General features: G+C 38.7%; 1 pseudogene; it reads right to left on the bottom strand.

Moving 5' to 3' along the window:
- Nucleotides 1-1239: 1239 nt before the first annotated feature.
- LOC138439689 (vesicle transport protein GOT1B pseudogene) lies at nt 1240-1878 on the bottom strand (annotated as a pseudogene).
- Nucleotides 1879-26170: the final 24292 nt, after the last annotated feature.

The following is a 26170-nucleotide window of genomic DNA, read 5'->3' as shown; positions in this document are numbered from 1 at the left end:
AAAATGAGCAAATAGTACAATCATTAACAGTAAAACAAATAATACTATGACTCTTGAAATGGCTTCCTACATCTACAAAAGGGTGCCTCCTTGGAAAACTACTCCTGAGGAAACAACCACGGCTTCCTACTTACTGCCTGTCGAGCAGCAACAGTGGAGAAAACAACACATCATTTTTGTAGTGTCATGCTTTTCAGAGCTATAGCCAGCTTAATTACGGTAAAATAACTTTAGCATGTGAACTCAGAGATTCTCTCCACGAATTCAAGATGAAGAGAGCGAGTATGAAACACACAGTATGCATACTGATTTTTATGTTAGGAAAAAGCTAAAAATAAGGGAAAAATTGGCTTCTGTGAACAGCCCTTTAAAAAACAGCTGTAAATTTAACCTTATAACATGTTACATCTTAAAGTAAAAATTACCAGTAGTTATTTCAATGTATGAAAAGCAAAATAATAAACCACTGCTAAAATTAAAAAAAAAAATAAAAGGAAAAACTGGATCATGACACGGAAAAATCTCACTTGGGTTGTATCACTTAGTATCTTAAAGAACACACCATTCAGTGAAACAAGCTTTGTAACAGACTCTTTCATGGCTGAGATGGCTTTCTGTTAAATGCTCATGTGTCATGAAAGATACAGATGCTCAGATGAGAGTCCCAAGGAATATCAGGATTTCCAGAGTGTGTTGCTGAAGGAAAAAGTGCTGAGTGAGTTGTAACTTAGAAACTGTAAGATAGTAAAGAATGACCTTTGCAACATTCCAACAAAGAACATCTACATTGGATTTTCATCTGGTTTTAAAATATTAAGATTCAGAAGAACCATGAAAGTTTTATTTTAACCATATTCTTACTAAAAAAAAAAAAGGGATTCATACATCAACACTGGGTTTTCCTGGTTTTAATAGATTAAAATGACATAATCAAATCTAACTCATGCATCATTTTCAGAGACACAGTGCAACTGGAAATATTTTTGCCATTGCAGTGGACACTTCTAAAAAGCAAATGCCTATGGATATGCTTGCATCTTGAACATAAGAAGGAAAGAAATAGGGATTACAGTTCTCTATGGATGGCTGTGTTTCACACATTGTAGAAAAATAATAAAAATGGCCTTTAAAAGTTTCAATATGCATGTAACATAGATTTCACCTCCTTCAGTTTGCTTGCTGACCTCTTAGATGACTTGGTTAGAAGCCTATTTTCATCGCTTGTTAACTGTTGTTGGTACTTTGTAGGCTATACCTTTTAAACTTCTGTAAAGAACATTACAAGCTATTTCAGGTAATTTAATTTTGTGCTGAATATTCTTCAAAGGATTTTATAAATAATACAATATTTTAAATGAGTCTTCAATTCAGTGGTTGTTATACCATATTGTTGCTTTCTCCGACTTTATCTACAAACGATCTAATTCCAGGTAAGTTCAAGAGAGATCCAAGGACTGGCACTGTTCTAATAAAGCCAACAACCACAGGAAAGAAGCGCCTGAACAAGAGAAAGAATCCATAAATTTCAAAGATCATGCCTATCAAAGGCCAACCAATCAGGACCACAAACACACCACCCAGGAAAAATCCTGTAGCTTTCATTTTATGTTTTTGGAAGAAGAATCTGAATGTTCTTTCTAAACCAATTACAAAAGCCAAGCCAGCCACAAATAAAACATTTCCAATAGCCAGCAGTGCTTTGTCAAAAAAGATGATCATTCCAAAGAACAGGAAGAACACTCCAAATCCTGTTAATCCCATTCCAATTTTCTGTGTGTCCGTTAACGAGATCATGGCTGCAGAGGTGAGGGAGGCAGCAATAGCATCTCGGAGCGCCCTGGGTGTGGAGCGAAGTGGAGAGAATGAAGCCGGGAAGCAGCCCAGGCAAGAGCTGCCATGTCTCTATATATCTTGATTATGGGGACAAAGCAAAACATAAAAGTAACTTGAGCTTTACATTAACCATTAATTTAAGGCACAGTAAATGCCAAGAACAGACACACGTAGCATCAGTCACAAATGTGAAGCAATCAACTGCTTTAACTCAATGCCAGCCCAGGAACTGAACCCTCATCTTCTGCATTGCAGGTAGATTCTTTCCCTCTGAGCCACCGGAGTATCATCATAGGCATATAATAAATAGTTGATTCATTTCAGTCAACAAATCAAATAAATTCAAAAGATATGATTATGTGCCTATTACATGCCAGTCACTTTTATAGGTGCTTGTGATATATCAGTGGCAGGGGGAAGAGATCCCTGCCTCATGGAGATTACATTTGTAATAGATATACCTAGACAAATATATATATATATATGTATATACATATATATATATAATAAAACATGTAGCTTGATAGAATGTGATAAAAACTATTGTCAGAGAAAAAAAGAGCTTGACAGTAGTTAAAGCAGTAAAAACAGATTTTATTCAGAAACTATTGTAATTGAAGAAAAGAAAATCCCTCACTACAAAGCTGGCTACAGTTCTGAGTCCTGCAAGGAAAGTGGGAATTTATAGCCAAGTAGTGGGGCAGAAGGGCCAGTGGATGGCAAATTACAAAGAGGAAATATCAGGGATAAAGTGGGATTTCTGGCTAAACCAACTTGATAGGATTCTTGTTGAGGGCAGGCCATGGATATCAGATATTATCTGGGGGATGGTAGAAGATGAGGAATTTGACCAGATATTGAGGATGATCAGTTATTGATGGTGGAGTATTCTTGCTAAACTGTCTTAGCAGGATTCTTGATAAAATTGGGCACTTAAGGAAATAGGGCCTAGTCAAAAAAGGGTTCACAAGAGTCTGCCTTTTTTTTTCTTTTAGTGTTTGGCTGCACCACATGGCTTATAGGATCTTAGATACCTGACTAGGCATTGAACCTGTGCTCCTTGCAGTGGAAGTATGAAGTCTCAACCAGTGGACTGCCAGGGAATTCTCTGGAAGAGCCTGTTTCAAGTTTCATCAAGGAGGGAGTCTTTGTCAGTATGTAAAATGAAGACAATAGAGAAAGGTAAGCGGAATGAGGTGGTGGGAGAGAATAGGAGGGAAGATGTTACTGTATTAAAATGCTCAGCCATCTATAAGATAGAATTTGCCAAACTGTATCTTCTGCTTTAGCTCCTCCCTGAAGCACCTAGATAACAGTACCTGCTGCACATTCCCTGAGTTATTTTATAGGTGTGAAACCCTGCCCCCCCCACCCCCCACCAGATGGAAGATGTGAACTATGTGGCGACCGTCAGCACATAGCCCCTAGGCCTTCTGGTACCCAAGAATTCATAGTGTTAACCCCTGAGACACTGCCTTGTTACCCCACCATCCATCAGTCAGAGACTTGTGCACGAGCTGATCACGTGTCCTGTGACATCGTTCCTTCACCTGGCTTCTTAAAATGCTTTACTGAAACCCTTCAAGGAGTTTGGGGTTTGGGGGGCAGGAGCCACCCATCTCCTTGTATGGTTCTGCAATGAATTTCTCTCTGCTCCCCACTCCAACCTTTCAGTTTGTTTGGTTTCACTGTGAGGTGGACACATGAACTTGTGTTTGGTGACAAAGTCATATCTCGTAAGAGAGTTTTTTGTCAGAAGAAACAGCCAGAAAAATGTTTAAGGATAATTCTCAGCATGTTAGAAAACTTGCAAGAAAGCCAGTGCGGCTTGAGCAGAGTGAGCAAAGGAGAGAGGAGTGGAAGCAGCAAGAGAAGTGGTTTCTTCACTTGTTGCTTCTAGAGTTAATAGCTTCTCTGATCAAATTTTTCTATTTAAAAATTCACTTCCATGAATAACTGCAGCAATAGCAGTTTAAGAGGGAAATTTATAAGGATAAACACCTACATGAAGGAAAAAGACAATCTCAAGAAAACAACCTAACTTTGCACCTCAAGGAACTTGAAAAAGGAGAAACTAAGACAAAGTTAGAAATAAATGAATTATTTTGGTATTTTTTATTTTTCATAGTAACGCTAATGATAAATGGCATTTATATTATTAAACATGTTATTCCATGGTAAATGGATCTTATTAGGAGTTATAAAAGATAAATGGACAAGATCCAATTATATGCTGCTTATGAGAGACTCACTTCACTTTTAAGGACACACACAGACTGAAAGTGAAGGGATGGTAAAAGATACTCCACCCAAATGGGAACCAAACAAGAGCTGAGATAGTACACTTCTAAAAGACAAGATAGACTTTAAGACAAAGCCTAATAAGAGACAACAAAGGCCATTATATATTTAAAATGACACAGGGGTCAATCCAACAAGAGGATGTAACATTTGTAAATATTAATGTACCCTAAAAGGAGCAACTAAATATATAATATTAATGAACCAAAGGGGAAAAGGACAGCAATACATTAATAGTAGAGGACTTTAATACCATACTTTCATTAGATATATAATATCCAAACAGAAAATCAACAAGGAAACATTAGACTTAAATAACATGTTAGACCAGGTGGACTTAACATGCACACTATTCCATCCAAAAGCAATAGAATACTCATACTTCTAATTTACTCAGGGAATAGTCTCTAGTATAGATTATGTATTAGGCCACAAAACACATTTTAGTGAATTTAAGAAGGTTGAAATCATATCAGGCATCTTTCCCAATAGTAATGATGTGAAACTAGAAATCAGCTATAAGAAGAGAACTGGAAAATTCACAAATATGTGGAGACTAACTACTGAACAACCAGTGGGTCAAAAAGAAATAAAAAAATATTTTGAGACAAGTGAAAGTGGAACTACAATAAACCAAAAACTTACTGGAAGCAGCAATAGCAGTTTAAGAGGGAAATTTATAAGGATAAACACCTACATGAAGGAAAAAGACAATCTCAAGAAAACAACCTAACTTTGCACCTCAAGGAACTTGAAAAAGGAGAAACTAAGACAAAGTTAGAAATAAATGAAACTGAGCCTAAAAAGACAACAGAACAGATCAATGAAACTGAGTTGATTCTTTGAAAAGATAAACAAAATAGACCTTTAGCCAGACTCATAAGGAAGAAAGAGGATTCGAATAAATAAAATCAGAAATGAAAGAGATGTTACAATTGATACTAAAGAGATACAAAGTCTTATAGGGGACTACTACAAAAATATGCCAACAAATTGGACTGTCTAGAAGAAATGGATAAATTCCTAGAAACATACAACCTATTAAGATTAATTGCTGAATTAATAGAAAATCTGAGCAGACCAGTTATTAGTAAGGAGATTGAATCAACAGTCAGACACCACTCCCAAAACAGAAGTCCACATCCAGATGGTTTCACTGGTGAATTCTACCAAATATTTAAAGAAAAATTAATACCAATCTTTCTCTTACCAAAAAGAGGAGAGGAGACAACACTTCCACACCCATTCTATGACACCAGGATTACCCTGATGTTAAAGCCAGATAAGGACTCTAAAAGGAAAGAAATTTACAGGCCAATACCCCTGATGAATATGGATATATAAAAATGTTTTATATGGGGCCTTTATTTACTTAAAATATTTTATTTCTTTGTTTATTCATTCATTCATTTATTCGTCTGCATGGGGTCTTAACTACAGCACATGGGATCTCTGATCTTCACTGCAGCATGTGGGATCTTTAGTTGTGGCCCCCTCTTAGTTGCTGCAGGTGGGATCTAGTTCCCTGACCAGGGATGGAACCCTGGCCCCTTGCATTGGGAGTACAAAGTCTTAGCCACTGGACCACCAAAGAAGTCCCGAGGCACTTATGATTAAAGCTGCTACCAGTATTAAAAAAAGAAGAAATCAACTTTGAAAAATTCAATTTCAGAGTAAACGTTAAATAGATAAATTACCAAGTTCTAAAAGTAAAGTTCAAGGCAATGAGAAACATCCTGAGACCCCATCCTGCTGCTGCTGCTGCTAAGTCACTTCAGTCGTGTCTGACTCTGTGAGACCCCAGAGACTCCCCCGTCCCTGAGATTCTCCAGGCAAGAACACTGGAGTGGGTTGCCATTTCCTTCTCCAAGGCATGAAAGTGAAAAGTGAAAGTGAAGCCGCTCAGTCATGTCCGACCCTCAGCCACCCCATAGACTGCAGCCTTCCAGGCTCCTCCGTCCGTGGGATTTTCCAAAGAATCTCCGTTAATGTTGGCTAGTTCCAGATTTAGGTTAAGTTTTTCTGGTGACTAGTGCCATCTAGTGGCAGATCTTGGTATAGCACACGAAAGTTTTAAAACTAGATCTATCATCTTGAGAAAATATCATTTGTCACACTGGTTTAAAAGGAACCGAAATTATAGGTGCATTGACAACACATAATAATTAATTAAACAGCTAAAGCTTGTTAAAATATTCCAAAGGTAATAGGATATTTTTCCTCTAAGCAATTTTAATCCAGTTAGGTTTTGGGAGTGTCAAGGAATCTAAGATAGAAGGTTATATCACCACCTGGAGGCAAAACAACTACAGCAAACAAAACGTGTTTTGAAAAAAACACAAAAATGAAAATCCTGGTATCTGATATCTAGGGTGAGAGAGATCTGAATACACAGAGCCCTATAAACATTTTAGCCATAAAGGAAAACATTCTGGTAGCTGTTGTCCCTAGACTTCAGTTCATATTTAAGTTTCAGGGGGGTTAAGTTGGTGAGGTGAAACATTACATGCCTTTTAAAGAGTTGAGATCAGTTATTTTGTAAGTGATTTTACTATTGCCATATAATATTTGAATTGTTAATAGTTTATATGCATCACTAACATATACATCAGAATTTTTAATATTTTAAATTTGATAAAGCATTTTATATCCATTTTACTATACTGTGTAGCCTAAATTTCACTTAGATATTTCTGTAACAGAGCATAAAATAAATTCTCCACATATTTGTGTTTTTTTTTTTTTTACAATAAAATGAAAAAGCATTCACCTCTTTATCATCTGCCTAAATCCTCAAAATCATGGTGGAAGTAGTACTGAAGACCCTGAGAGAATATTTTAATTTTAGAACCTTGACTTTAAAATCCTGAGGTAAAAGAGGCAGTGCTGAAAATAGGTGATTTAAAGCATCTTTATAAGCAGAGCAGTTAAACTATCAATCAGTAGTTTTAAAACTTGTTTAACAGTAAAAAACCAAAAGGGACAGTTTACTCAGTCCCCATTTAGACTCATGGAATTAGAATTTTCAGGTTAGGCCTCTGAAAAATTATTTTTTATGAAAATGTACCCCCTAGAGATTACTATCTTGCTACCCCATGAAACATAGCTGTAATTCAAATATAAAACCTAATTAATAAAAGACACAGCATTAAAAGATCAGATAAGTAAAAATCCCTGTTGATCTAAAGTGTTGGTTCTTGTATCTGCAGAGGATAACTGTAATTGTATCTAAGTAATGACTATGCCAAAGCCTTTGACTGAGTGGATCAGAACAAACTGTGGAAAATTCTCCGAGAGATGGGAATACCAGACCACCTGATCTGCCTCCTGAGAAATCTATATGCAGGTCAAGAAGCAACAGTTAGAACTGGACATGGAACAACAGACTGATTCCAAATCAGGAAAGGAGTATGTCAAGGCTGTATATTGTCACCCAGCTTATTTTTTGTGCAGAGTACATCGTGACAAATGCTGGACTGGATGGCACACAAGCTGGAATCAAGATTGGTGGGAGAAATACCAATAACCTCAGATATGCAGATCTCAATGACAGAAAGTGAAGAAGAACTAAAGAGCCTCTTGATGAAAGTGAAAGAAGAGAGTGAAAAAGTTGGCTTAAAACTCAGCATTCAGAACACTAAGATCATGGCATCTGGTCCCATCATTTCATGGCAAATAGATGGGGAAACAATGGAAACAGTGGCAGACTTTATTTTTCGGGCTACAAAATCACTGCAGATGGTGACTGAAGCCATGAAATTAAAAGACGCTTGCTCCTTGGAAGACAAGTTATGACCAACCTAGATATTATATAAAAAAGCAGAGACATTACTTTGCCAACAAAAGTCCATCTAGTCAAAGCTAAGGTTTTTCCAGTAGTCATGTATGGATGTGAGAATTGGACTATAAAGAAAGCTGAGCGCTGAAGAATTTGATGCTTTCGAACTGTAGTGTTGGAGAAGACTTGTGAGAGTCCCTTGGACAGCAAGGAGATCCAACCAGTCCATCCTAAGGAAAATCAGTTCTGAATATTCATTGGAAGAACTGATGCTGAAGCTGAAACTCCAATACTTTGGCCACCTGATGGGAAGAACTGACTCATCTGAAAAGACTGGCAAAGATTGAAGGTGGGAGGAGAAGGGGATGACAGAGGATGAGATGACTGGATGTCATCACCAGCTCAATAGACATGAGTTTGAGTAAGCGCCAGGAGTTGGTGATGGACAAGGAAGCCTGATGTGCTGCAGTCTACCGGCTCTCAACGAGCCGGACACAATTGAGTGACGGAACTGAACTGAATGACAGGACAGTGAGCATTAAGTCACTGTATGTAAAACACCTCACGTGGTGCCTAGCACAAAATAAGGCCTTAGATAATTTTAGCTGTTATAACTGCATTTTATCATCATTATCACAGAGTGATTTCTATTCTTATAATTCATGTATCATTTAACAAAATTCAAATAATAGTAAAAAAGAGAAATTTATTCACAATAGATATCTAATTTCTACAGTTATTAAAGCTGTACAGAAGTGAAACTGAAACAAAAATAAGCTGCACTCATACTTTTTATAAACCTTGAACATTTTTTGAAAAAAAATTTTTTTTAACTGCAAAGAGACTACCACCTTGTGGCAAAATGACTGTAGAGCAAACAACCATTTACCAGCTCCTACCTTAGTCATCATGGAGTAAAAAATTATTTATAAAAGTGAGGAAACAAGTGTAATTCTACAAACATTCATCAACAAATGTAAATATGTGAATGGATAAATGAACAAACAAGCAAACTCATCCTTAAACATAAAAGTAAAATTGAGAAACACAATTCTCACTTGAAAATTGCAAATCTTTTAGAGATAGGAAGCTGCCAACTTACTGTCTTGTCAGATGTTGAAGTTGTGCTGGACCCACAGAGCAAAGTGAAGAGCCAAAAATTGAGCTGTGAAGAGCCAACAGTGTCGCGGCACCGGGTGTCTGGTCCAGGTTAGAGGCAGCTCCCACCACACCTCAGATAACTCACTGTAGGTAGAACGGGGGGCAAGTGTGCCAGCCAGTTGATGCTCACCACAGTACCTCCGCAGATAGGCATGTTATACCCAGAAGGACCATTCCTGAAACCCTAAGTATGTTTTTGAAATCCTCTCACGAAAATATTTCAGAGTAATTTGACATGGAATCCCATCTTTCTGGGGCTTCCCAGGTGGCACTAGTGGTAAAGAAAGGAAAGTGAAGTCGCTCAGTCGTGTCCCACTCTTTGCGACCCCATGGGATCTTCCAGGCAATAGTACTGGAGTGGATGCCATTCCTTTCTCCAGAGGATCTTCCCGACCCAGGGATCGAACCCAGGTCTCCCGCATTGTAGACAGACGCTTTACCGTCTGAGCCACCAGGGAAGTCCAGTGGTAAGGAGCCCACCTGCAAATACAGGCGACGTGGGTTTGATCCCTGAGTCAAGAAGATCCCCTGGAGAAGGGCGTGGCAATCCACTCCAGTATTCTTGCCTGGAGAATCCCATGGACAGAGGAGCCTGGCAGGCTACAGTCTATAGGTTATAGGGTCGGACATGACTGAAGCGACTTAGCACGCATGCACACCTATCTTTCTACCTCCCCTTCCCATCTTGACCATTTTCAAAATGATGGGATAATTGATTTAGAATGTCAGCACAACTTTCCTAAGATTTTATTTATTTAGATTATTTTACTTTTGCTGTTTGAAATGAATGTTCGAAAAATCATTTATCTAATCTTCCACAAATGTGAAACATGTCACAATTTATTTCTCCTCTGACAATTTTACCAGCTCAAGTGTAGCTTCTGCTGCTTAGCGACTTCTTCTCACTAGAAGAAATTAATTTTAAAAAGCCGTTTTGTGTAAAATAAGCAGTTGCTTGTAAGATCAGCATTTTCCTCTTTTTTTCTTTAGTGAAAATTCTCTGAACTCACCTTGACATTTCCTACTTAATTTTCACCCACTGTTATCCAATTATCACTCTGTTAACATATACACCCAATAATGGCTTCCTTAATTTGCTTTAGCATGCTAATAATGAACTGAAGATTACTCATGAATATAGGGATGAGGAAGGGAATATTAACTAATATACATTTCTGAATTAGAGAACCATGACAGTTCATAGAATAACATAATTAGAAAAAATGTTTCAATAAAAAAATACATCTTAAAAAGTAAAATACAGGAAGATTAAACCTGGTAAGAACATGAAAAAGGAAAAACTGTATAGCATAGGGCACTATATTCAATATCTTATAATAACCTATAATGGAAAAGAATCTGAAAAAGGACATATGTATTATGTTCTTTTATAAATATATATAAAACAATATTAATATATGTATATATAAAACCAAACCATTCTGCTATACACCTGAAACTAATACAACACTGTAAATTAACTATACATCTATAAAAAATAAAAGTATATTACAGACATTAAAAATAACATGAAAGACTCCTAGCTCTTATACTTGGTTATGTGATGATACAAGACCTCAGGGCTTCCCTGGTGGCTCAGGGGTACATAATTCACTTGCCAGTGCAGGAGACATGGGTTCAGTTCCTGGTTAGGAAGATTCCCTGGAAGAAGAAATGGCAACCCACCGCAGTATTCTTGCCTGGGAAATCCCATGGACAGAGCCTGGTGGGCTACAGTCTATGGGGTCACAAAAGAGTCGGATAGGACTTAGCAACTAAATGATGACAACAACAAGTCTTCAACAAAGTTTATTAGTCAATAGTAATGCACTAAGCCATCTAAATATATTGGTCAAGTTGAACCTTACAAATGTGGTCTTTAATGAGCTTCTCAGATAAGAAGAAAGAAAACATGGGATCAATTCAGTGCGTAAGCAGCCACTCTGAGGAGACAGGAGAGGTTACCTTTGAGAGTAGTATCACCCCCTGCTACTAACTCATCTCTTCTCGACAATCACTACTCAACACAGTGTGACCCCTCTCACTGTCTAGAAATTTCCTCATTCTTGCCTATATTGACAGCCTCTTACCTGGTTACTGTCAGTCACTCAGTCGTGTCTGGTTCTTTGCAACCCCATAGACTGTAGCCCACCAAGCTCCTCTGTCCATGGTGTTCTCCAGGCAAGAATACTGGAGGGTGTAACCATTCCCTTCTCCAGGGGATCTTCCTGACCCACGGATCAAACTCAGGTCTCCTGCATTGTAGGCAGATTCTTTACCATTTGAGTCACAAAGGAAGCCTCTGGTTACTGAAATAGGGATGAAAAACTGTTGTTTCCTCTGCCCTTCTAAGTTCGTGACTGAGACTCCTCTGACAAGAGACAGGTTGACAAGAGAAAAGCATACAGATCATGACTTCTTTAGCGGTGTAGTGGTTAAGAATCCACCTACCAGTGCAGGGGATGTGGGTTCAATTCCTGGTTGAGGAACTGCGATCCTCCATGCAGTAGGGGAGCTGAGCCAGCACACCCCAACCAGAGGGAAGCCCGCACACTGCAAGGAAGATCTTGCATGCTGCAACTGAGACCTGACACAGCCAAATAATTTTTTTTTTTAAAGCAAACCTTTTTTAAAAAAAGCATGTAAATTTGTCTATTGTAAGTTTCATGTGACACTGGAAATGTCACAAGGAAATGAAAACCTGAAGAAGTAGTTAAACCTGAAAGTGTTTAGGTTAAAATCTGAAAGTGTTTGGTTAGAAGTAGAGAGGAAAGTCTTGTAAAAATATGATAGGACAAAAAGGAGTATGAGCTGAACATGGCAAATTAGGGGGAAAAGCAAAGCCTATTCAGTTTAATTTCTCTTCACATCCTGGAGACTAGAATGGACCTCTCCTCTAGGTATAGAAAAGGCACCCCCCTCACATAAGGGTCTTATCTTCTCCTTCAGGAGCAGGTCAGAGAGTCCCTTCTACACATGCTATTTCTCTGATTTCTTCAGCTTAAAATATTCGGTATGCTCGGGTGTCATATTTGGGGTTAGCTTTTCCTGAATCCCATCAGTAGTTTCACACAGTTTTATAACAATATGGCATCGAATTGGCAGCTCTAATTCCCAAAAGTAAATGGTTCTGTACACTTCTTCAAGGACACTGAGGATGTGATTTGAGATGAAATCTATAGGGTGATTATTAGGTGGGCAAAGGGAAAAGCCTTGGCAAATGCTGTGGGGGTAACATGGAAACAAGGGTGATTTGAGACAGTGCAAAGTCAGAGTGGCTGCAACAGAGAAAAAGAGGGGAGAGTGATGAGAGGAGAGGTGAGGCAAGGACACAGCTGCATCAGCCTTTGTAGGGTCCTTCTAAAAGCAATGGAAGCTCTATTTTTATTATTTTTTTCTAAGATTATTTTTAAATTAATTTTTATGGAAGGATAATTGCTTTACAGAATTTTAATGTTTCCTGTCAAACCTCAACATGAATCAGCCATAGGTGTACATATATGCCCTCCCTTTTGTAACTCCCTCCCATCTCCCTCTAGGTTGATACAGAGCCCCTGTTTGAGTTTCCTGAGCCATACAGCAAATTCCCGTTGGCTATCTATTTTACATATGGTAATGTAAGTTTCCTTGTTACTCTTTCCATACATTTCACCCTCTCCTCCCCCTTCCCCATGTCCATAAAGTCTATTCTCTATGTCTGTTGCCCTGTAAATAAATTCTTCAGTACCATTTTTCTAGATTCTGTATATACGTGTTAGAATACAGTATTTATCTTTTTCTTTCTGACTCACTTTAGTCTGAATAATAGGTTCTAAGTTCATCCACCTCATTAGAACTGAGTCAAATGTGTTCCTTTTAATAGCTGAGTAATATTCCATTGTGTATGTGTACCACAACTTCTTTATCCATTCACCTATCGATGGACATCTAGGTTGCTTCCATGTCCTAGCTATTGTAAATAGTGCTGCAATGAACAATGGGATACATGTGTCTCTTTCAATTTTGGTTTCCTCAGGGTATATGTCTAGGAGTGGAATTACTGGGTTATAGGGTGGTTTTATTCCTAGTGTTTTAAGGAATCTCCATACCACCCTCATAGTGGCTTATCAATTTACATTTCCACCAACAGTGCAAGAATGTTCCCTTTCCTCCACACCCTCTCCAGCATTTATTGTTTGTAGACTTTTCGATGAGGGCCATTCTGACCAGTGTGAGGTGATATCTTATTGTAGTTCTGATTTTCATTTCTCTAATAATGAGCAATGTTGAGAACCTTTTCATGCGTTTGCCGGCCATCTATATGTCTTCTTTGGAGAAATGTCTGTTTTGCTCTTTTTCCCACTTTTTGATTGGGCTGTTTGTTTTTCTGGTATTGAGTTGTATTCACTGCTTGTATATTTTGGAAATTAATCCTTTGTCAGTTGTTTCATTTGCTATTAATTTCTCCCATTCTGAGGGTTGTCTTCTCACCTTGCTTATAGTTTCCTTTGCTGTGCAAAAGCTTTTAAGTTTAATCAGGTCCCAATTGTTTACTTTTGCTTTTATTTCCATTACTCTAGGAGGTGGGTCATAGAGGATCTTCCTTTGATTTATGTCTTCAAGTGTTCTGCCTATGTTTTCCTCTAAGAGTTTTATAATTTCTGGTCTCACATTTAGGTCTTTAATCTATTTTGAGTTTGTCTTTGTGTATGGTGTACTTCCCTGGTAGCTCAGACAGTAAAGCATCTGCCTACAGTGCAGGAGACCCAGGTTCGATCCCTGGGTTGGGACAATCTCTTGGAGAAGGAAATGGCAACCCACTCCAGTATTCTTGCCTGGAGAATTCCATGGACAGAGGAGCCTGGTAGGCTACAGTCCATGGTGTCACAAAGAGTTGGACATGACTGAGCAACTTCACTTTCACTTTTGTGTATGGTGTTAGGAAGTGTTTTACATGTAGCTGCCCAGTTTCCCCAGCACCATTTATTGAAGAGGCTGTCTTTGCCTCATTGCATATTCTTGTCTCCTTTGTCAAAAATAAGGTACCCATAGGTGTATGGGTTTATTTCTGGGCTTTGGATCTTGTTCCGTTGGTCTATATTTCTGTTTCTGTGCCAGTACCATACTGTCGTGATGATTGTAGCTTTGTAGTATATTCTGAAGTCAGGAAGGTTGACTCCTCCAGCTCCATTCTTCTTTCTCAAGACTGCTTTGGCTATTTGGGGTATTTTGTGTTTCCATATGAATTGTGAAATGTTTTTTTCTAGTTCTGTGAAAAATGCCATTGGTCATTTGATGGGGATTGCATTGAATCTGTAGATTGCATTTGGTAATATTGTCCTTTTCACAATATTGATTCTTCCTACACAGGAACATGGAATATCCCTCCATCTATTTATGTCATCTTTGATTTCTTTCATTAGTGTCTTATAATTTTCTGTGTACAGATCATTTGTCTCCTTAGGTAAGTTTATTCCTAGGTATTTAATTCTTTTTGTTGCAATGGTGAATAGGATTGATTCCTTAATTGCTCTTTCTGATTTTTCATTGTTAGTATATAGAAATGCAAGTGATTTCTGTGTATTGATTTTATATCCTGAAACTTTGTTAAATTCACTGATTAGCTTTAGTAATTTTATGATATTATCTTTAGGGTTTTCTATGTACAGTATCATGTCATCTGCAAACAGTGAGAGCTTTACTTCTTTTCCAATCTGGATTCCTTTTATTTCTTTTTCTTCTCTGACTGCTGTAGCTAGGACTTCCAAAACTGTGTTGAATAACAGTGGTGAAAGTGGACACCTTTGTCTTGTTCCTGATCTTAGGGGGAATGCTTTCAGCTTTTCACCATTGAGACTAATGTTTGCTGTAGGCTTATCATCTATGGCCTTTACTATGTTGAGGTAGGTTCCTTCTATGTCCATTTTTTGAAGAGTCTTAATCATAAATAGGTGTTGAATTTTGTCAAATGCTTTTTTGCATCTATTGAGATGATCATATGGTTTCTATCTTTCAATTTGTTAATATGGTGTATCACACTGATTGATTTCCATATATTGAAGAATCCCTGCATCTCTGGAATAAACCCAACTTGATCATGGTATATGAGCTTTCTGATGTGTTGCTGAATTCTGTTTGTTAAAATTTTGTTGAGGATTTTTGCATCTATGTTCTTCAGTGATATTGGCCTGTAGTTTTCTTTTTCTGTGTTGTCTTTGTCTGGTTTTGGTATCAGGATGATGGCGGGCTCATAGAATGAATTTGGAAGTGTTCCTTCCTCTGCAATTTTTTGAAAGAGTTTTAGGAGGATAAGCATTAGCTCTTCTCTAATTGTTTGATAGAATTCTCCTGGGAAGCCATCTGGTCCTGGCTTTTTTGGGGGGGGGGATTTTTGATCACAGCTTCAATTTCAGTGCTTATAATTGAGTTGTTCATAATTTCTATTTCTTCCTGGTTCAGTCTCCGAAGATTGAACTTTTCTAAGAATCTGTCCATTTCTTCCAGGCTATCTATTTTATTGCCATATAGTTGTTCATCACAATCTCTTATAATCCTCTGTATTTCTGCATTGTCTGCTGTAACCTTTCCTTTTTCATTTCTAATTTTGTTGATTTGATTCTTCTTTTTTTCTTGATAAGTCTGGCTAAAGGCTTGTCAATTTTGTTTATCTTCTCAAAAAGCCAGCTTTTAGTTTTAGTAATCTTTACTATTGTTTCTTTCATTTCTTTTTGGATCTTCATGATTTCTTTCCTTCGATTAATTTTTTTCTTCTTTTTCCAGTTGGTTTGGGTGTAAAGTTAGGTTGTCTATTCAATGTTTTTCTTGTTTCTTGAAGTAGGATTGTATTGCAATAAACTTCCCTCTTAGAATTGCTTTTGCAGCATCCCATAGGTTTGAGTTGTCATGTTTTCATTGTCATTTGTTTCTACAAATTCTTTGATTTCCATTTTGATTTCTTCAGTAACCTATTGGTTATTTAGAAATGTGTTGTTTAATCTCCATGTGTTTGAGTTTCTTACAGTTTTTTTTCTTATAATTGATATCTAGTCTCATAGCATTGTGGTCAGAGAAGATGCTTAATATGATTTCAATTTTCTTAAATGTACTGAGGTTTGATTTGTGACCCAAGATGTGGTTTATCCTGGAGAATGTTCCATATGCACGTGAAAAATAGGTGTATTCTTCTGCATTTGTATGGGATGTCCTGAAGATATTAATGAGATCCATCTCATTTAATGTATCACTTAAGACTTGTGTTTCCTTATTAATTTCCTGTTTTGATGATCTGTCCATTGGTGTGAGTGGGGTGTTAAAGTCTCCTACTACCGTTGTGTTACTGTCAATTCTAAGGTTATTTTTTAATGTGGACTATTTTTAAAGTCTTTATTGAATTTGGTTACAGTATTGCTTCTGTTTGGTGTTTTTTTTTTTTTTTTTTTTTTGCCACGAGGTATAATGGGATCTTAGCTCCCCAACCAGGGATTGAAAGTCGCACCCCTGCTTTCCTTGTAGCTCAGTTGGTAAAGAACCTGCCTGCAGTGCAGGAAACCTGGGTTTGATCCCTGGGTTGGGAAGATCCTCTGGAGAAGGAAATGGCAACCCACTCCAGTATTCTTGCCTGGAAAATCTCACGGACAGAAGAGACTGGTGGGCTGTAGTTCACGGGGTCACAAAGAGTTGGGCACGACTGGGCAACTAACACTTACTTACTTAAATTAGTAGGCAAAGTTTTTTGTTTGTTTTGGGGAACCTCCGTACTGTTCTCCACAGTGCCTATACAGATTTATATTCCTATCAACCCTCTAGTAGGGTTACCTTGTAGAACTATGACAAACCTAGGCAGCATGTTAAAAAGCAGAGACATTACTTTGCCAACAAAGGTCCATCTAGTCAAAGCTATGTTTTTTCCAGTAGTCATGTATGGATGTGAGAGCTGGACTATAAAGAAAGCTGAGCACCAAAGAATTGATGCTTTTGAACTGTGGTGTTGGAGAAGACTTGTGAGAGTCCCTTGGACTGCAAGGAGATCCAACCAGTCCATCCTATGGGAAATCAACCCTGGATATTCATCCAAAGGACTGATGCTGAAACTGAAATTTAAATACTTCAGCCACCTGATGTGAAGAACTGGAAAAGACCCTGATGCTGGGAAAGATTGAGGGCAGGAGGAGAAGGGGATGACAGAGTATGAGATGGTTGGATGGCATCACCAACTCAATGGACATGAGTTTGACCAAGCTCTGGGAGTTGGTGATGGACAGGGAAGCCTGGAATGCTGCAGTCCATGGGATCACAAAGTTAGGACATGGCTGAGCAACTGAACTGAACTGAGAGCTACCATATGATCCAGCAATCCCACTCCTGGACATGTACCCAGAGAAAATTGTAATTCAAGAAGACACAGTTATGCCAGCCTTCAATGCAGCACTATTTACAGTAGCCACAGCAGGGAAGCAACCTAAATGTCTACTGACCGAGAAGATATGGCCCATATATTCAGTGGAATATTACTCGGCCATAAAAGAGCAAAATAATGCTATTTGTAGCACTATGAATGGGCCTAGAGATTATTATACCAAGTGACATAGCTCAGATAAAAGCAAATGTGATATCACATAGGTTGAATCTAAAAAAAATGGTGCATATGAGCTTATTTACAAAAGAGAGAGTCACAGATGTAGAAAACAATCTTACGGTTACCAGATAGCAAAGAGAGGGAGAGCTACACTGGGAGATTGGGATTTACATATAAGCACTACTATGTATGAAATAGATTACTAATAAGGACCTTCTGTGCAGCACAGGAACTCGACTCACTACTCTGTAATGGCCTAAATGGGAAAAGAATCTAAAAAAGAGTGGATATAGGTATGAGCATAATTGATTCACTTCACAGCAGAAATGAATACAACATTGTAAGTCAACTATACTCCAATAAAAAGTAAAAAACAAACAATGGAAGATGATTGGATCTTAACTTTAGGGAGGAATTGATGAGAGTTCCCTTCCAGGTAAAAGTTTTTCTTCAGGTTGTTCCTTCAACTGCAGCCCATCCCTGGTTGTTTTTCCTCCAAAATTCATTGCTCAGAGGGAAGGTGATCAGTGAACTGGGTGAACAGGCTTATTAGGATTAGCTAGACCAAACTGAGTCACTTTCCTATAAATTTAAACTAATTAAAAATAATATTCCAACTATTGGAATGGAATATGAGAAGCTATCATGGTGGTTGAGGATCTATCCTGAGAAACCATTCATTAGTTATGAGATTCATAAAATTATTATAGATTTTTGACTTGGAAATAAAATTAGGTTATCTCATAATTTTTAAGTCATCTATAGGGTGGCTTCTTAAATTTACCAGCAGACATGCTACCTTTTCGCTCAATATCTGAAGCCACAGATTTTTGTCTATTCTAAAACAGCAAAAATATTAAATATGAGTAAATACTTCTACTCAGTAAGGTTTGTATTCTTCTTTCCTTCCCCTCATACACTGACAAACTTCCTGATCTATTAAATAAATGTGAATTTCAGGGATGTACAGAAAGATCTGGGTGTGTCAGATCTGTATTTTTGGAAACTCACTATCTGGTATTCTGAACACTCTAGTTCTAATGAGTGGAGAGAGGATGTTTCTCACCACCAAGCAGTTTTCTGAATGCCAACTGGGTGTCCTACACTTCAACTCAATTCTGATACTACATACCTGGAAGTAGCACCAGATTCCACAGGCTATGGGTCAGTTCTACCACACTGCATGGCCAGCAACAGGCCCCCACCTCCTCCCTCTCTCTCTCTCTCTCTCTCTCTCTCTCTCTCTCTCTCTCTCACACACACACACACACACACACACACACTTCAGACATGAATCACAAGCCCAGGTTGTCATCTGTGCTTCTCACTGATTGGCCATAGATTGACAAGCAACCTCCTTGGTTTGAGGTTAATTTGTTTTAGTGGTTCACAGAGCTCAGAGAAACTTTTTACTTATCCAGTTGTGAGTTGGCTATAAAAGGATATGATTCAGAAATAGTCAGATAAAAGAGATTCCCAGGACAAGTTATGGAAAAGGGCATGGAGTGTCCCTGCCCTCTTTGGGTGAGACACTATCCCCAGGTCTCCATGTGTTCACCAACCTGAAAGCTCTTGGAACCTGTCCTTTTGAGTTTTTATGGAGGCTTTGTGACATGACTAATTAAAACAGTAGCCATTGATGGCTGAACTCAATCTCCAGTCCTATCCTCTCTCCTGATTTTGGAAGCTGAGGGGTGGAGGGAGGAAAGTAAAAGTTCCAGCCTTCTAATCAGCCTTCATAAACACATAAACAATAAAATATTAAGGACATCATTAGAAAGACAAATTCCATTGAGATAAATTTTAACTGTTCGCCATCTCTGTCTGCTGGTAATCTTAGTATCTTTTACATAAATCATATTCAAGTGAGAGAATGTAATTTTAATAATAAATCATAGAATTGGATGTATGTTAGCAACCTGGATAAAAAAACAATTTCCCCAAGTAGCAGCCAGAAGTGTTCCCTCCAAACAGGACAGAGGAATCTTTGCTGGGGAATTTGAGCAGCCCCAGAGGAAAGCTGTAAATATGCCAACACCAGAAATTCCACTAGGAAATGCTCCTGCCAAATATACAGGCCAGAGTTGAAGAGCCCCATCAGCTATCAGAGCTTCCATTTGGGTTCTTAATGTACCACTCTTAAATACAGGCAAAAACATAAGCAAAAAAACAGGTAGGAAAAAAGGAAAGAAAATGTGAGTTAAGCAGAGAGAAGAAAAAAATCATTAAAATAGCATAAATATCATTGGAGCAAAAAAAAGTTATTGCATTCGTAAACTAAAATGAATGCTTTGAAAAAGTAACATCCAAAGACTAAAAGAGATATTTTTACAATTGAAAATATGAGAGCAGAAATGAAAAACTGAAAACAAGACTTGGAATATAGTTAGCAATTCTCCCTTGTGTGTGTGTGCTTAGTTGCTCAGTCACGTCGGACTCTTTGTGACCCCATGATCTTCCCAACCCAGGAATTGAACTGGGGTCTCCAGCATTGCAGGCAGATTCTTTACCAGTTGAGCTATCAGGGAAGCCCAGCAATTTTCTCATAAATTAGGGCTCAAAAGCCAATAAATTGGAAATTCGGTGGGGAGGGGGAGCAGTTGAAGAGAGCTGAAAAAATTTTCCGAAAAGAAAAGTGCATAGAGAGGATAAAATCAGGAATAGAACAATTTTCAAAAGATTAGCAAATCTAGAGAACATGAGTTCCCACTCAAAAGGGATTCACAATAGAGTGCCTAACATAATGGATGGAAACAGTCAATCAAAGTACATTCCTGTGAAATTAGAGGAGTATTGACAAGGGGGAAGCTAGGTTTCAAACACAGGATCAAGAATTTGAATGATTTTAGTCATTTCTGAGCCTAGAAGACAGTGGAGAAATACCTTAACAGTTTTGAAAGGCACTGGTTTCCAATCTAGTATTCTATACTTTGCCAAACTATTAAGTGCAAAGATGATAGAATAAGAGAATATTCATGATGCAAATTCTCAAAAAAAGTTCCACAGACAAAGCTTTATTAGAAATATGACAAAAGATATACTCCCACCCAAGCAGGAGGCAAAAAATAAATACCTTCTTCAGCCTAAACAGAAGATGGGATCCAAAAGAAAGGAGAGCCTACAAAAGAGAGGTAAAGGGAGTGAATATGATCGTGAAGAGTGTCTAGGACCAGAGGTGGGCATGGAGAGGAATCAGTTCAGATTGTAGCAAGTGGGAAGATCCCAGGAAAGTTATTTTTTATTAAGAAGAGAAAAGAAGTTTATTATATAACAGAAGGAGCAATTGGGGTTAAATTAGTGAAGAGTATATAAACTAATAAATAGAACTCAAAAGAGATAAAATATTAGCTCAAAGTTGAAATGTTGTACAAAAGCAAAAAGTGATCAAACGAGTCCCTCCACAATGCAGGAGACCTGGGTTTGATCCCTGGGTTGGGAAGATCCCCTAGAGAAGGTTTTGTAAATAGCAATCTCAAATAATGGTAGGAAAGGAAAAGGAAGTAAAAATAGAAGAATTTGGGAGACTATAACAAAACAAAATGCTGTGCCTTTTTTCTATGGCTTGAATATGTAGCAACAAAGTTATATCATATTTATAAATAGAAGGCTTTAAAAATTAAATATATACATAAGGAAATAACGTAAGCCCCACTGGCCTAGCCAACCTAGGTGGAGCTTCACCTAGGTTATGGTGCTGTTAAGTATCCTCACCTAGCTATAGTGAAGATACTAACTACAGCTTTTGGACAAGTCTTAGGAGGGAAACAAACCTTACAGTTGTTTTAGCTTTATCATTATAGGATCATACTTCTTTTCCTTTTAAAATATGTTAAAGATACAGAAATTTTCTCTTATTACTGTAAATGCTACTCTCCTCTCTCTGCTTTTCATATGACAGTGACATGTTTTCAATGACCACAGTGATTTGTGTACTTGAATAAGTACTTTTACTTAATTGCCTGATTCTGTTCATGATGCTTCTTTTTAAAATTAAACAGTTTTCTCATGTGGGGGGAATTTTCATCTTCTCTACATTTCACTCTTTCCGGAGTATCAGAAAATTACAGTCTTCCTATTTTATTGTAGACAGGTTTTGGAACATGACTAGACAGACTTAAATATTAGCTCTGCCCTCAGCAACACTGCTCAGATTATGTTGTCTTTCTGAGTTTCAGTTTCCTCATTCTAAAATGGCAGTTATAATGCCTACACTGTAGGAGTTTTGCAAAGATAATAATTTGTATAGCATACTAAGTATTCAATAAATGATTACCATTGCTATTGCTTTAGGTTAGTTGGGAAAGGAAAACAAATACATCTTATTATATCCAAATTTTCTAAAAGATATTTCAAATTGATAGAGGTTGTGTTCTTTTTTTTTTTTTTTTTGACCTAAAATACAGTGGAATAATATTTGTGGTGTCCTTTTGAGCTGCAAACAGCCTATTTCCCGTTTTCCACAGAGCTCCTTTGGGGATGTTTTAGGACAGCCTGAATGGCATATTGGTGGTGTTAAAGGGTATAAAGTATTGATTTTGAATTACATTAAATGCAATTTTCTTTAAACAGGGGACCTCTGCCTCCCATGCCCTCTAGGTACACTCCTTGCATAAAGACAAAAATCTCCACAAAATATTGAGAGGTAGAAGTGGAGAAGGGTCCATTTGTATGGGATGATTGTATCTTTTACCGGTGTAACTACATGTAAATGAAGAGAAAACTAAAGCTCCTTAAATCTAGATTTTGCTATTAAGGATAAATGATGCAAGCAGAAAGCTGACTAAGCTGTCAGAAAAATCTAAGTCTCATTAGTCATTTAAGAAATAAATCACAAATAGATCACAATAAAAAGGTTCTCATCTGAGGGACTGCTGAGCATACACTTTGAGCATCTTCTCCATTAGTGAGAGCATCACTGATGAACAAGTTCTTGGCGCACTCAGTATAACCATGTAGTATTGATCATATATCCTTAAATGAAGCTGTGGGGCTCCAGCAGAGGGCAGAATTCACAAAGCCTGCAGCAGGGCAAGTTTTCTCTGTTATATCTATTTATTCATTTGTCTATCTGTCTGTCTATCTACCTTTCTATATACTTGTCTATCTATCTAATAATTTATTGTCTATCTATCTCTCTAGAGATGGATCTGAAATTTCTAGTTTGTTTCAACCTCAGCTCCCCATCCCCCCTCCCCTTTTGCAGTGAGCTCAGTCTGGTAGTTGGCAGTGCAAGCAAATATATACTTCATGCTTTTTACCCTAGAAGATGGCAGTGAGAAACAGGAAGCTGGCTTTCCACAGAGAGATTAATTATTGAATAAACTGTTTAAAAATATTTACTGAAAAATGATTATTTTGTTAAATTGTTTTTCTTTAAAATTCTTGGATATGTTTCTTCCTTTATGGATATGAGCTGCCTTATTGAGTCCAGAATGTGTAGGGAGGAAAATCATATTTTTTAATGCCAAGTTAGCAACCTATCTTAGGAAGGAAAAGTGACTGCAGTGAGAAAGCACCCAGAGCTTGATAAGAGTTCTTAATAATGAATTCTAAACACCACACACACACAAACACAGACACAAACCCAATCACTGAATAATAATAAGCTTTGCTTCTCAGGCAAGTATCTTAAAATATATATGTTGAATTTTTAAAATATTCCTGATGTCAAAATATTCAAGGAATGTGAGGAAACTGGAGAAGGAATGGAGGGACCAATGTCCATTAGCAGCATTTCTTTATAAATCTCCTGATCTCAGAGCAGTTTCCATACAAATGTCCCTCTGCGGGCAAGGTCAGCCCGCCCCCTCTCCCCCACCCAACATCCAGGTTCAAGTGAGGCTAAATTTCATGACGACTGGAAGAAAAATGTCCCTGTTAGCTCTCTCTCACTTTCTGACTCAAGATCCCACCTTTTGGTTTTGATGTTTCTGAAAAAGATGGGTTTGAGTTTTTGGCTTTACCTTGTATTTGGCCCTTAGCCCTGAAACAGACCTGTAGTATTAATACATAGGAGGCTTCAGATATTAGCTGAGGTTGGATAACATACAACATATTGAAGGCAAATGAAACTTTTAACAGTGACCTTTGATAATGCTATTAATGATAATGATGAAAAACAACACTGTGCAAATAGAAAAAGGAACAAAAATATAGGAAAAATATATGAATAGAAAGGTCAATAGGCTAGATATGTTTCAACAGAGATCCTAGATCTTAATTAAAAAGAAAAATCCATCTCAACTAATTTTGGGTTGCACCTCGCAGGCCTGTAACTCGTGCACTTGCCCAGCTTTAAGACTGAAGAAAGAGCTGAGTTTGTAACAGAGATGTCTGTTACATCTACCTTTAGGGCCGCAGTCCGCAACCTTTTTGGCACCAGGGACTGGTTTTGGAGAAGACAATTTCTCCATGGAAGCGGCTGAGGGGATGGTTTCGAGATGATTCAAGCACACTCTGTTTAGTGTATACTTTGTTTCTCTTATCGTTACATCACCTCAGATCATCAGGCGTTAGACCCTAGAGGTTGGGAACCTCTGGTTTAAGGGATGGGGGAGCTCATAAGTCTGAAACAGGTTCCTAGAGCTATATCCCACCATGCGCAACACAGGTCCTGGTGGCAGTGTTCTTTCCTGCAGGGGCAGGGGGAAGAGGAGCATGCCCATTATAGGGGAGCTTAAGTCAGGAGGGCCCATTAGGGAAAGCAGCAGTTTGATAAGAAACTGCTGATTTGATAATCCTTATAGAGGATTATATAATCCTTGGGCTACAAGGAGATCCAACCAGTCCATCCTAAAGGAGATCAATCCTGGGTGTTCATTGGAGGGAATGATGGTGAAGCTGAAACTCCGATACTTTGGCCACCTCATGCGAAGAGTTGACTCATTGAAAAGACCCTGATGATGGGAGGGATTGGGGGCAGGAGGAGAAGGGGATGACAGAGGATGAGATGGCTGGATGGCATCACTGACTCAATGGACATGAGTTTGAGTGAACTCTGGGAGTTGGTCATGGACAGGGCGGCCTGGCGTGCTGTGATTCTTGGGGTCGCAAAGAGTCAGACACGACTGAGCGACTGAACTGAACCGAACAACCTGTTTGATAAGGACAGTTGCTAGCTGGAGCCTGAGGCAAGCATGTGGAAGATGTCAGTCTCATGAGTAAGGTGTAGGGGAAGCAGGCACTGGTCAAACAGGGGATACAGAGAGCAAGAGAACAGCTGTCTTGTGTGACCTGACCACAGTTACATATCTGAATGAATCTAGGTCCTGGGATTTTACTTTTACCTTGGGAGCATATACGCCTTCTCTTTCCATTTTATGAGAGTACCAAACAATTGCAGAGGCAGTGGCTCAGCATTCCTTTGCAGAGTGTGCCGCTGCTAAGTCGTTTCAGTCGTGTCCCACTCTGTGCGATCCCGTAGACGGAAGCCCACCAGGCTCCGCTGTCCTTGGGATTCTCCAGGCAAGAACACTGGAGTGGGTTGCCATTTCCCTCTCCAATGCATGAAAGTGAAAAGTGAAAGTGAAGTCACTGAGTCGTGTCCAACTCTCAGCGACCCCATGGACTGCAGCCCACCAGGCTCCTCCATCCATGGGATTTTCCAGGCAAGAGTACTGGAGTGGGGTGCCATTGCCTTCTCCACATTGAAGAGTGTACTAAGGGGAAATTTTAAGCTCTGCTAAAAGGCTGCTGCACCATCATTAAAAGCCAGCATTAAAATTCAGGGACTAACAGCATGTCTACACCAGCCTCAAACATTTTTTTCATACCTTTAAAAGGACATCAAGGAGTTCCCTGGTGGTGCAGTGGAAAAGAATCTGCCCGACAATGCAGGGGCCATGGTCTCTGCTTGTTTACTTAGCCTACCCTCAGCTGGTCCAAGCTTTCCTCAAAGCTGTTCTCTGGTCTAAGGCTCTCTTCCTTCCCCAGCCTTCCTTTTCTTCTCTGTCTTCATAGTTGTCACCCTTCTATCTCAACCTGAAGGCTTTCCCTGCCTGCTTCTCCTCCCTATTGCCTTATCCTTCACAGTAAACACCCCAAATCCCTGGCACATCCGGTCTTGCCTGAGGGTCTACACCAGATATCTTCTTCTTGAAAGACCCTAAGTGACACAAATTGTACACAGTGTGCTGTGAGGGTATAGGTGGAGAGATGTGGTTTGGAGTTGGCAAGTGAGACCTCATCCCGAGTGAAGTACAAGGCAAAGAAGATATGAAAGTGAAAGTGTTAGTCGCTCAGTTGTGTCCAAGTCTTTGCGACCCCCTGAACTGTAGCACCCACCAGACTCCTCTGTCCGTGGGATTTTCTAGGCAAGAATATTGGAGTGGCTTGCCATTTCTTTCTCCAAGGCATCTTCCCCACCCAGGGCTCGAACTTGGATCTCCTGCATTGCAGGCAGATTTTCTACCATGTGAGCCACCATAGTCCTTGCAGTCAAGCGTCAGCCCAACTGCTGATTTCATGAGTGGCAACCCAGGAAAATGTCCCCATGGAGAGGACTGTCCTTGCTGGTATGATGATTAAGGCATTTTAAACAACTA

This window comes from Ovis canadensis, chromosome 4, assembly GCF_042477335.2.
Source record: "Ovis canadensis isolate MfBH-ARS-UI-01 breed Bighorn chromosome 4, ARS-UI_OviCan_v2, whole genome shotgun sequence".
NCBI classification, from domain to species: domain Eukaryota; kingdom Metazoa; phylum Chordata; class Mammalia; order Artiodactyla; family Bovidae; genus Ovis; species Ovis canadensis.
This window is presented reverse-complemented; position numbering and strand designations above follow the sequence as displayed.